Source organism: Saccostrea cucullata, unplaced genomic scaffold (assembly GCF_032062105.1).
Source record: "Saccostrea cucullata isolate Sc308-1 unplaced genomic scaffold, CSIRO_AGI_Scuc_v1 ctg5075, whole genome shotgun sequence".
Lineage (NCBI taxonomy): Eukaryota > Metazoa > Mollusca > Bivalvia > Ostreida > Ostreidae > Saccostrea > Saccostrea cuccullata.
This window is the reverse complement of record NW_026938433.1, coordinates 26,127-38,567: the sequence shown is the minus strand read 5'-3', so window position 1 is coordinate 38,567 and position 12,441 is coordinate 26,127. Positions and strand designations below refer to the sequence as shown.

General features: G+C 34.4%; 1 pseudogene; it reads right to left on the bottom strand.

Annotated features, from left to right (window-relative positions):
- Window positions 1-1,755: 1,755 nt before the first annotated feature.
- Window positions 1,756-5,813, bottom strand: LOC134250240 (myb/SANT-like DNA-binding domain-containing protein 3; annotated as a pseudogene).
- Window positions 5,814-12,441: the final 6,628 nt, after the last annotated feature.

Sequence of the window (12,441 nt, the reverse complement as noted above, 5' to 3'; positions counted from 1 at the left end):
ATAAAAGTGCTGCGATTATCTGTAATCGTCAGTATTAATGAAGGATTTCGTGCATTGAAGTCGATAACCATATGTTTGTGAGTTTCCTCTGAGCTGAGATAAAAGTGAACGAAGTTATCAATTTGATAATTAGCAATAAAATTTCAAAAGGGAACTTGGAAAAATTAACAAAATGTATAATTCAAAGTCAAATCCAGGAGATGCACTGTACAGATGGACTGTATTGTTGTTCAAAAACAGTACAAAGACTTCAGTTTTTTTTACAAACAGTTGATGTTGTGCAGTGGGCGAAGAACGGGAATTATATATTATTGACAATACTTTCCACACTTTTAGGTTGCGAAATACATTACCTGTCTGCAAGTTATTTTATATTTTTGGCTTTTGCCATTGAACATATGTACAGTCTATTAGAGAGAAACGTTGTTTTGCCGTTTTACTTTGCTAAAAATTTGATGTCATATCATTTTTCTACAAACAAAAACGTCTGTGCGTTGAATTCAGCAGATGGCCCTGCTGGTTCTTGCAGTACAATTGTCAATTGGATCAATGATAATTCCAAAGAGTGTGTTCAGGTCCCTGACAAAAATGATGTGTTAACTTTTTTTGATAATAATCAAGTGTTAGCTAGAAACTGGAGGGTACATTATGACGTCAGGCGATTTTAAGCGCTATCACCACAGTTGTACACATTTTTCCATTCAAACCCTCTTTCCTCCAGTGGAATTCAGCATTGTCCCCTAGGACATGGTTATTTGAAGATATTTTTCTATTCCTTGCCAATCAATCCTATCTATGTATACGTCGGCATCATCAACATTTAGAGTTTTTCGGGAACGCTTCATAAACGACCGACTGTCTCACATTTTCCAAGAGCAAAGAGCAGACGTCACAGGATTTGTGGATGAGGTAAGTAACCTTGTCTCTAGGCGAAAGAAGCAGAAGACTGATGGAGGCACCCTGACGTCAAGAGTAAAACAGGATGTGTACAACTTCCTCAGTGACCATCATACCGGACCTCCTACCATCGTCATTGGTAACCCCATTCCAAAGAACCCCTGCTCATATGAGTCCGTGAAAGAAGTCTTGCTAAAAATTAAAAATGATGTTGGTGTCCCAGAAAAAAGATCTTGGTCCTTAGTGGGTTGTGATGGTCTGCCATACCTTATCGCAATAAACAGGAAATCAGTCAACTAATTCTACAGGACTTGGACAAGCTCGAGGATCAGGACTTTGAAATGGGTATAATTTTTACCCCCCCCCCCCTCCAAAAAATAACCCATGATAATTAAAAGTCATATGAATTTACAAGAAAATATAATTACATTCCAAAATACAAATTAAAACTAATTATAGTATGCATTTATTTAGGTTTGCAACAGAGTCGACTTTGGAAGGATGTCAAGAACGAGAAAAAGGCCATTTCAATTAAATTTAAGATTTCGTGTTTAAGAAGCATAATCGAACATATGTACAGCCGACAAACTACAGAAGATGATAGTGAAGGTGATAGATTGCTAAAATTATTGATCTTGAATCTTTGTAAAAATTGTTGCTACTCTCCTAATTCCAATTTGTTTAATCAATGCTTTTCTTTTGCAGAGAAGATCTTAGCTCTCAATTTTTTTTAGAATAGATTTATGGTAATTTTTTTAATTCAATTTTTTTTCATTGTTGTAACCAAGATTTGATTAAATCAGTTCAAAGATTAAAAAAAAAAAATTTTAAATTGTCTACCTACTTTCAATATTTCTTTTAAAGCCTGAAATTGGAAACAACATTTTTTTCCTACATCTATTGATGGCTCTATTAAATTAGAATTTAAATACTGTCTTGCATATCCTCATTTAAACTTACAATGGTTCCTCTCCTAGAAGACCTCGCTGCATGAGTGTAGTGTCTGCACCTACTCCAATACCAGTCAGGCAAGTGTTATTTTCCCCCCAACACTGGACACAGCCTCAGCAATTGCACTTAGTGCCTTTGGAGGAGGACCACCACCTTTCAAGTACAAATATTTGATTCAGCATAATTTTTCTCCACTCTTTATTTACCTTTCCAAATGTTATAAGTATTATAAATAAAAACACTTTTCCCCTTGATTTTGAATTGTCACTCAAAGTGAAGCGAGTTAATAAGTCTAACATTTTGAATGAAGAGATAATCAGATATTACTTCTGTTGATACTATCCCGTGGGGCATCCCAAAATAATGAAAATATTTTAGTTTGGGTTATAACCCTTTTATCTCTCCTTGGTTACATGTAAATTATATGAATGTACGCGGAAAAACCGAACTGCAGAAATTTCAATCCTTTCCGACCATTTGTAAATGGTTGAGTGTTTATTTATTGTTTAATGCATAGAAGGGTTAACATTGAGTTTAGGATTATTGCTGAAGGATACATGTATGCTCAAAGTCTAATACACAGACATGATTGAGTTGAACACAGATCGCGGACAGGGCCGTAACTACCATTGAGGCAACGGAGGCAATTGCCTCCTCTAGATTTTCATTTTTTTTTTTTTTGGAAATAAGAAACACAACACAAGCAGGTGTAACAGGTCTAACTTGCCGGAATCTGTAACAACTCTTACAGGTGCGTTACAGCATGCAGATACAGATTTGTATCCAAACATTCACGTCATCCTCAAGCTGCTCTTAACTCTGCCAGTAGGTTCATGTTCTTGCGAGAGATCTTCTCGGCACTTCGGCGGTTAAAGACATGGTGTAAGCCACAGTGACAGAGGATCGGCTTGTGGTTTGCCTATCTCCAGTGTCCACCGGAACGATCAATTGGCCAGGTAAACGCAGAGCCGTTTAAGACGGTGGGACATAGCCAAAGGGCAATTATTATAATGCGTTCTCTGGTGATCAAAGCTAGACGAATTAACCGTTAAGCCTTCAGACAATATTGAAAATGGGAATTACGATTGAAATTTATTTGATCATATCTATCCAAAATAGTACATAAATAGGTAATGTAATAAAGTGGTAAGCATTCTCAAAATCAAGGAAATGGTCCAAAATTGAGCCGTTTGAATCTTTTTTCTGAACCCCCGATCTTATGGGGGCCTCAATGCTTCTAAACCCCCGCCTCCTTATCTTTTACCCCTAGTTACGGCCCTGGCGGATCAAGTGAAAGTGTGTGTAAACCAACCTGTCCCAGAAGTAGCTCCTATGATCAGATTTTTCTGATTTCGATTTTCTGAATTTCCGCGAACCAGGTTACTGCGAGACTCGCTCTATGGTTTGTACTTATAACAAAGGATGAGAAAAGAAGCCATTGCCATAAGACCAAAACTGTAGAAGGAGTGCGTTTAAAACAAAATTCAAAGACATTTCTTTTTTAGTAACAATGGCAACACTGTTCATCGAAATCAAAAACTGATGCACTATTTTATGGAATTTTAGTGTAGTCTATTTGTGTGCCAAGTTATATATTGAAATCAGACAGCAAAATTGTAGAAGAGTAGCATAGTAAAGGAATTTCACAGAAAATTCTATTTTTAGTAATCATTGAACGCTATTATCAAAATCAAAAACCTCATTCTTTTATGTACCTTAGTGTAGTCTACTTGTGTGCCAAGTTATACTGAAATCAGAGAAAACTGTAGGAGGAGTTTTTTAAAGTAATTCACAGAAATTCTATTTTTAGTAACCATGTGCAACACCGTTCATTGAAATCAAAAACCGATGCACTATTTTATGTATCTCAGTGTAGTCTATTTGTGTGCCAAGTAATACTGAAATCAGTTCCAAAACTGTAGAAGGAGTAGCATTTTAAAGGAATTTCACAGAAAATTCTATTTTTAGTAACCAAATGGCAACACCGTTCATTGAAATCAAAAACCGATGCACTATTTTATGTATCTTAATAGTCTACTTGTGTGCCAAGTTATACTGAAATCAGGTTCCAAAACTGTAGGAGGAGTAGCTTTTGAAAAATTGTTTACCGACAGACGGACAGACAATACCAGACAGGCAAGTGACACCTTTTCCCGCACAACTCTTCTGGACACAGCCTCAGCAATTGCACTTAGTGCCTTTCTACCTCTGCAGCTGTTCTAGCTGGACCAACACCTTTGTAGCCAGTCAAATATTGTGCAATGCTTTTCCCCCACGTCCAATTATCAGTATTTAAATAACCAGAAGTCTCTGTCGAACTTTGAACTTATAGCAAAGGAAGAGAAAAGTACTTATTTTCGAACCAAAGTAATCAAAGAATTTCATCGGCATAATCTTCCTTTTTAGTGTATTCTACTTGTGTGCCAAGTTATACTGAAATCAGACCAAAAATGTAGAGGAGTAGCATTTTGAAAGAATTTCACAGAAATTTCTATTTTTAGTAACCACGGCAACACCGTTCATCTTAAAATTTTTCAAAAAAAAATTGTTTGTTTCCGATACACTGAATTATGTATCTTAGCTGTATTCTACTTGTGTGCCAAGTTATACTGAAATCAGACCAAAACTGTAGGAGGAGTAGCATTTTGAAAGAATTTCACAGAAATTTCTATTTTTAGTAACCACGGCAACACCGTTCATCGAAATCAAAAACCGATACACAGAATTATGTATCTTAGTGTATTCTACTTGTGTGCCAAGTTATACTGAAATCAGACCAAAACTGTAGGAGGAGTAGCATTTTGAAAGAATTTCACAGAAATTTCTATTTTTAGTAACCACGGCAACACCGTTCATCGAAATTAAAAACCGATACAAATTATGTATCTTAGTGTAGTCTACTTGTGTGCCAAGTTATATTGAAATCAGACCAAAACTGTAGGAGGAGTAGCATTTTGAAAGAATTTCACAGAAAATTCTATTTTTATTAACCACGGCAACACCGTTCATCAAAATCAAAAACCGATACACTGTTTTTTGTATCTTAGTGTAGTTTACTTGTGTGCCACGTTATATTGAAATCAGACCAAAACTGTAGAAGGAGTAGCATTTTGAAAGAATTTCACAGAAATTTCTATTTTTAGTAACCATGGCAACACTGTTCATCGAAATTAAAAACTGATGCACTATTCTATGTATCTTAGTGTAGTCTACTTGTGTGCCAAGTTATATTGAAATCAGACAAAACTGTAGAAAAGTAGCATTTTTAAGGAATTTCAAAGAAAATTCTATTTTTAAGCTCTTCTGGTCTCTGACCAGTGGCAACACCCTTTTTTGAAATCAAATACCATTTTGATGAAAAAGATATTATCACTTAGTGTTGATACTTGTGGTCCCAAAATAATGAAAATATTTTTGTTTGGGTTAAATTTATCTCTCCTTGGTTACATGTAAACTATATGAATGTACGCGGAAAAACCGAACTGCAGAAATTTCAATACTTTCACAGAAAATTCATTTGTAAATGGTTGAGTGTTTATTTAATGTTTAATGCATAGAAGGGTTAACATTGAGTTTAGGATTATTGCTGAAGGATACATGTACGTATGCTCAAAGTCTAATACACAGACATGATTGAGTTGAACACAGATCGCGGATCAAGTGAAAGTGTGTGTAATAACCAACCTGTCCCAGAAGTAGCTCTCCTGTGATTAGATATTTCTGATTTGGATTTGGAAAAAAATGTTGTGCCACTTTTTTTCTACCTCTGCAGCTGTTCTAGCTGGACCAACACCCATTGCAGCCAGTGTTTGTGCAATGCTTTGCCACGTCCGAGTTTTCATGTCCGACGTCAGTGTTGGTCCTAACTTCCCTCGAAGAATATGCTTATTTTCGTCAACCAAATTAGTCAAAGCAAGGGTTTCATCGGCATTCCAATTTGGCTTCCTTTTTGTCTGCGATTCCATTTTTCCCGTCTGCTAATATTACGTCACGTCAGTTGAATTAATTATCTCCTTCACAAGAGAGCGCGTTTGTTGTTGCAAAAAGTACGGCAAATCGCTAGTGTTGTTATAGTGCTTTGATTTAAGTATGTTGTTTTTCTTAAAATAAAATTTAGTTAAGAATTGTGCTTAGAATCTTTATGAATTAAAACTTAAGAATTTTTCTTAGTTAATAATTTTTTAATGCTTAAGTACAACTTTTAAGAAAAATCTAAAAGTCTTTATGAATCCCGCTCCAGGTATCATCCCATACCCTGTCACTACAAGTCTGTGTAACGAATTTACCTCATCGATGAAACATTTACGTTTTACCTGTAGTTTATAATTGGATTTCTCTGCTAAATGCTTCTTCACTCTTATACTGTGCATATTATGACGTCACGTTTGTGTTTGTGACGTAATACATCGACCGGGTATAGATTAAAAACTGACCGGGTCCACCGCCTTCACGTGACAGACTTCAACCAATCGTAAGCCAGAATTTCAAGGAAAAATCGACAGAGGTAGGGTAATGTTACTTCTCCAAGCGCTCGGCATTAGAAGTGAAAGTCATGGGTCTTTCGGACATGACCTTAAAAACACAGGTCTCGTGTCTCGGTAGGCGTTGGCACGATAAAGAACCTTCACTGCTCAATGGCCCCGAGTGCCGAGTAGAGGTATAAATTTAAAATCCTTAACCGGCATATATGAGTAAAAAAAAATCTGTGTATAAATAAGGACTAACAATTAGTATGAAAAATGTCAATCAGCATCTTACTCAATGATAAATTGTATATTTGCTGTCAAGGTCATTGTATCTGCCATAACTTACGAAATGATGACTTCATCCACTTGTTTGTCAATAATTTCCTCTTTATACAAATTGTACATACGTAGAGCATGCTCTTGCGTATCGAATCTACTTAGAAATATAAACTCCGTATGCGGTTGATGAAGTTATATTGGTGAATAAGTAAGGGAAGTTGACAACAGAAAAGTGAAACTCATCAACTTTATCATAGAGCTTGTTTGTTAGATATTTTAACGTCTTTTAATATATTGAGACTTTCACCGAGTCTTTGTTACATAGTGTTATAGTGCACCTGCTATTTTACATTGTACTTTATGATCTGAGATGTATTTCAGGTTTCCCAGAGCAAAATATACATGAATTCTACCATTTTTGTTATATTGAAGATAACCCATCCTTTATCCTCCTCCTATAAACTCCTCCTATACCACTGAATAATCAAAATACTGAAAAGCGGTTAGCATGCTTTCATTTAATATGTACCAAAAAAGCGCATGAAATTATATGTAGAAAAACAGACATTCTGTTTTTTTTTAAATACTTGACTTAATAGTAAAACAAACCAATAACATTCCAAACTGAGATGCATGCAATCTTAATTAAAATTAGATGTTCCGAATCCGGTACGTACTGCTTCTCAAACATCTCATATCATCCCATTCGAGATCACGTCAGAGCGACTTTTTGATTAGCCAAAGAAAATGGTTCCTCCAAAATATGGCTTATAGCTCAGATGGGTTTCTTCTTTTCACCACCGAACCTAAACACCAGAGGAGTTTCGTACTAAACAAAATATAAAGCTGTGTTATGTGTGAAGTGTGGGATATTTTTGTATAGTTTGTGCTTTTTCGTTTGCATTATTCACGTAAAGATGCCAGACTGCAGACTATACATTAAATTTATACCAAAACTACTTCAATTTAAGACAGTATCAATAATAACGAGATGAAGCCGTGGAACTTATTTTAGAATTGTTTCCCGAGGCTTGAATCTACTTGGCCAAAATGTTTTGTGTTTATCCATAATCGAAAGGTAGCTCTGACGTGATCCCGAATGGGATGTTAGATGTTTTAGCAGTAGCAGATTTGGAACATCTAACTAAATTTTAATCAGGTTGAGATGCATGTTTCAAAATTTAAACATGGGATTTCTTCAGTTTGAAAGACAGGAAGTGCAATTTAAAAAAAATCTTTCTTTACGGCGTCCAAACGTGCTCTGGATGAAAACAATTATGTTGATATTGAAAATTTAATTGTTTTTCATGCTCTATTTACTCTGCTATAGCAAACAACTCAAAAAGAAAAAAAATGACAAGTCAAATTCTTTAGATTAATGGATTTGGAGTAGTGTAGATCTACAGCTGGCTAGTCAGAGAAAATAGGATGGCTGAGCAGTGACTTTGTAAATGAATTGATTTCAGAGAGCTTCAATTGCGTAGGCTTACTGCTGGTGTAACCTGTCAACGGGGGTGCTTACTTCTTCTAGGCACCGGATCCCACCTCTTGAACTTTCAGGAGTCAGCTTTTTTTTCTTAAATCGATCATAGTTCATTCTGTATTTTGATACAGATACTGATTACTTCCGTTTATCAATATTATGAACTACTACTCCTACAGGAAGACCGGCAAGTAAGAAATGTACATTATTTACTTTTCAAACAAGTAAATGTTTGAATAAGTAAATGGTATATAACAATCATTTAATAAGAAGTTTTGCACAAAATGTTTAGATGGGAACATATACTGAGTATTTGTCACATACTCTCCATGCGTCCAGTACCCCATTTTTTTTTAAAACATAAGATTCTATATACCTTGTACATGTATGCTTCATTTTCTACAAATCGACAGTGTTCTCGGTTGTGAAAAGACATTGAATAAGTAAAGCTGAAATAAAACTCACAGCAAATAAAGCCCATAACAAGTGTGTCCCTTTTTTTCTATACTTCGAAATTTCGACCCACTTTAAAAAATACTTGAACCGTGGAAATAACTTTCGAACAGTGAGAAATAGGACTTTTTTTATTTCATAGATGTATTCCTTGTGACAAGAACTTCTGAACATTAAAAGTTCTAAATATTTTAGTTTCATCAACAAGTCTAGTTTGGGTAACTTTATGTAGTTGAAATGGACATGTCTGGTTAATTTTGCTTGAAGCAATAATCCGTATTTAATTATCTCTTGAATTATCATGAACGAAGCATTTGGACATATCTGTTTTTAGCTCACCTGAGCCGAAGGATCAAGTAGGCTTTTCTGATCATAATCTGTCTGTTGTCGTCGTCGTTGTTGTTATCGTCGTCAACTTTTCACATTTAAAGCTTCTCAAGAACCACTCGGCTAATTTCAACCAAACTTACCACAAAGTATTCTTGGGTGAAGGGGATTTAAGTTTGTTCAAATGAAGGGCCAAGCTAGAGGGGATTATAATGAACTGGTGAAAAATTAATGGCATCTATTAATTATTCTCAACAACCACTGGGCCAGGAAAGATGAAACTCATGTTGAAGCATCCTCAAGTAGTGAAGATTCAAGTTCGTTCAAATCATGACACCCCCCCCCCACATAGTAGGGTGGGGCGACAATGGAGATCAAAGTTTAACATAGGAATACGGAGGGGAAAAATCTTCTCAAGAACACGTGGGCCAGGAAAGATGAAACTCATGTGGAAGCATCCTGAGGTATAGTATAGATGCAAGTTTCTTCAAATCAAGAACCACGGGGTATAGGGAAAGGTCGCAGTGGAGTATCAAACTTAAACATAGGAATACATGTACATAGAAAAAATAATTTAAAACCTTCTTTTGAAGAACAAAAAAATTGTCATAGTTATGTTAAAGCATCCTCTGGTAGTGTAGATTCAAGTTTGATCAAATCATGACCCACGGGCCTAGGGGTAGGGTGAGGCCAAAATGTGGGATCAAAGTTTAACATAGAAACGCATCTATTAGGAAAAATTTTAAAATCTCCTGACTGGTCATAGTTATATTGAAGCATCCTCATGTTGTGTAGATTTATGTTTATTCAAATTATAACTCCTAGGGAAAATGTGTGGCCATAATGGGTGATCAAAGTTTAAAGAAGAATTACAAAGAAACAATATTTCAAATTTTTCTTTAATTTCAAGGACAGCAAAGCAAAGCACTTGAAAAGTGAAAATTTTATCGACTTCTCACGTGAAAAACTTTTTTTTTAATTTGACTCCTGTGAAATGGGAAAGGAAAATATTTTCCCGAAAGTGAGTTTTGATTTGCTAAAAAAACCCCAAAAAAACTTGACAATGGGCTAGATTGGACATTTGGTAAAAAATGGTACATTTTTGAATACGTTTTTCTAAAACTTTTCTATCTCTGGGTCTTCTCTCCACAATTTTGAAACGTTATTTGTGTACATCTTAATTAAAAAAAAACGAATATGCATTAGTAAAAAATGGAGAGAAGACCCAGAGACCATAAAAAATGAATTTTTTCCATAAAAATCCAATTGTGTAAATGTGGTGCTTCTTTGTCCTTTTAAAAGGTACTGTTTGTAGAGCAGTGATAGCTCAGTAAGATGGGTTACATGTACCTGTACATGTGCGGTAGAAGTGAAAAAAGTTTTTGGTTTGAGCCTTGCATGGGGCGTTAATTTTTTTTAATGCAAGCAATCAATCATTTTGTCAGTTTCATTTTATGTACTGATAAATTAAAATTTTGAATTTGATAAATTTTGGTTCAGTTGCATCATGTGCATTGAGAGCGAAATTAATTTCAATACTCTATTCTACCTAAGCTTTGATGTACATGTACACGAATCATCTAAGCCTTATATCTTATAGGTGTTAAATTTCTTGTGAAGCATTGCTATATGTTATTGAATCTCCTAATAGAAACGGACATAAATGTTACAATCTGACAGATTTTTCAAACTAAATGAAAAAAATAATCCTATGGCTGTGTTTGTAAATTCTGACAACTTATGGTCAGCAAACCAAATCATGGACATTTAAACCATAAATGTTTCGTACAAATGAATCCTGCCGATCACACGCCAAATATGCCCATCTTCTTTATATAATTTTTGATGCAGTAGGTAAACGTAGGTTTTCCCAAGAATCTCGCGATCGACATTTTGACATTAAACAGGTTGGGGGGAAACGTAAATGGCCGCTATTTTTAATAGGAGTATTTCACTATTATAGTGAAATTTCTAAGATTTCACTGCCAGGAAAGATAAACTCATGTGGAAGCATCCGTGTAGATTCAAGGTGTTTGAACCGCAAGTCATGGTGAGTATTAAGGTGAACAAAAGTTTTACATGTTTTGAATTTTAATAAATTTTCTGGGCCGGAAAGTTTAATAATGTGGAGGCATCCTTTTTGTAACGGATTGCATTTTTAATCATAGCAACCGATGGTTGCGTGGGGTATTTAATGGCCGTTCAAATTTTTACTTGGAGTATTAATGTGAAAATTTTAAAAATCTTCTTGCAATTGTCAACTTACTGGATAGGGTTTATTGAATTAAACAAGTAGTGTAGATTATTTTGTATCATGGTTACGGGTATGGAGGCTCGTTATGGTAAACGAAAAAGTTATTACATCGGAATTTATAGGCCGAATCTTCTTCTCAAGTACTGCAATGATTAGTGAACATCAGGAAGAAAAGTTATTTTTTGAAAAAATAGTTTTATCAGTATAATAATTCTTATGCTGATTAATATGAAGAAAATCATAAGTAAAATATTTTTTTAAAATGCTTAATAAACTTTTAAAATATAATTGTCATAATGTTTCAATTTCATTGTCATTTGCTCATAAAGATATTTGATAATTTTTGTTGTAAAAAGAGATTACAAAAGGTAGTATATAGTAAAAACTGAAATGTTATCCCCTTCTCCCATTCCTTACTTGAAATAATAAGCATCATGTGACGTGGTCAATTCACATAAATATATTTAATAAAAAAGGATCAATCTGTTCAACTGAATAAATTGTTTTGAAATCATATACAGCTGCGAATGCTGCGAATGATACAGTGTTTTATTATTTTGGTAATCCACATTTTGCACAGCGCCTAGCAGCATAGCCTATTCTGTAATAATGGAAAGCATGTTAAAAATCAAAATAATTCGTGGTTCGGTAACATTTTTCTTTCAGCTGTCTTCAAAGTATATAAAAAATATTTTTTAAAAAGCGTAGATAATGATTTTTTTCAGAGTTTGTTCATCAGATTGATTCATCGATGTAAGAAAGTTCAACACCTTTACAATTTTGTGTGTGTTAAGGCTGTAAGTTGTTTAAAGGGGGGCTCTATAAAAATTAACTAAACCAATTTTCACATACATAGAAAATGTGGCACTGTATTTTAAAAAACTGATGATGAACTCCCCCCCCCCCTGACGAAATTCTGGCGCAATATATGGTCAAAAAGAAGTTTTTATTTAATTACAAATATTAATCAATAAAGTTTAGTTTAAGATTAAAGTTCAGCTATTGAATATCCTGTACTTCCATTGCATGGATATGCTTTCAAAGTGTGAAAGTACTTTTACAAAATTTTAAATTTTTGCGGTCGATTTGATTTACTTTGCTCAATTTTTAATGGTGGAAAATATTTTCCCGAAAGTGATTTTGATTTCTAAAAAAATGCTGAAAATTGAGCTAGATGATGACATTTGGTTAAAATGGTACATTTTTAAATGTTTTTCTAAAAAATAATACAATGGCATAAATCTCCATAATTTTGAAAAATTCTGTATGCATTTTAATTCAAATAACAAGTAAATAAATTAGTAAAAAATTTTTCTCAAGATTTAAAGTTA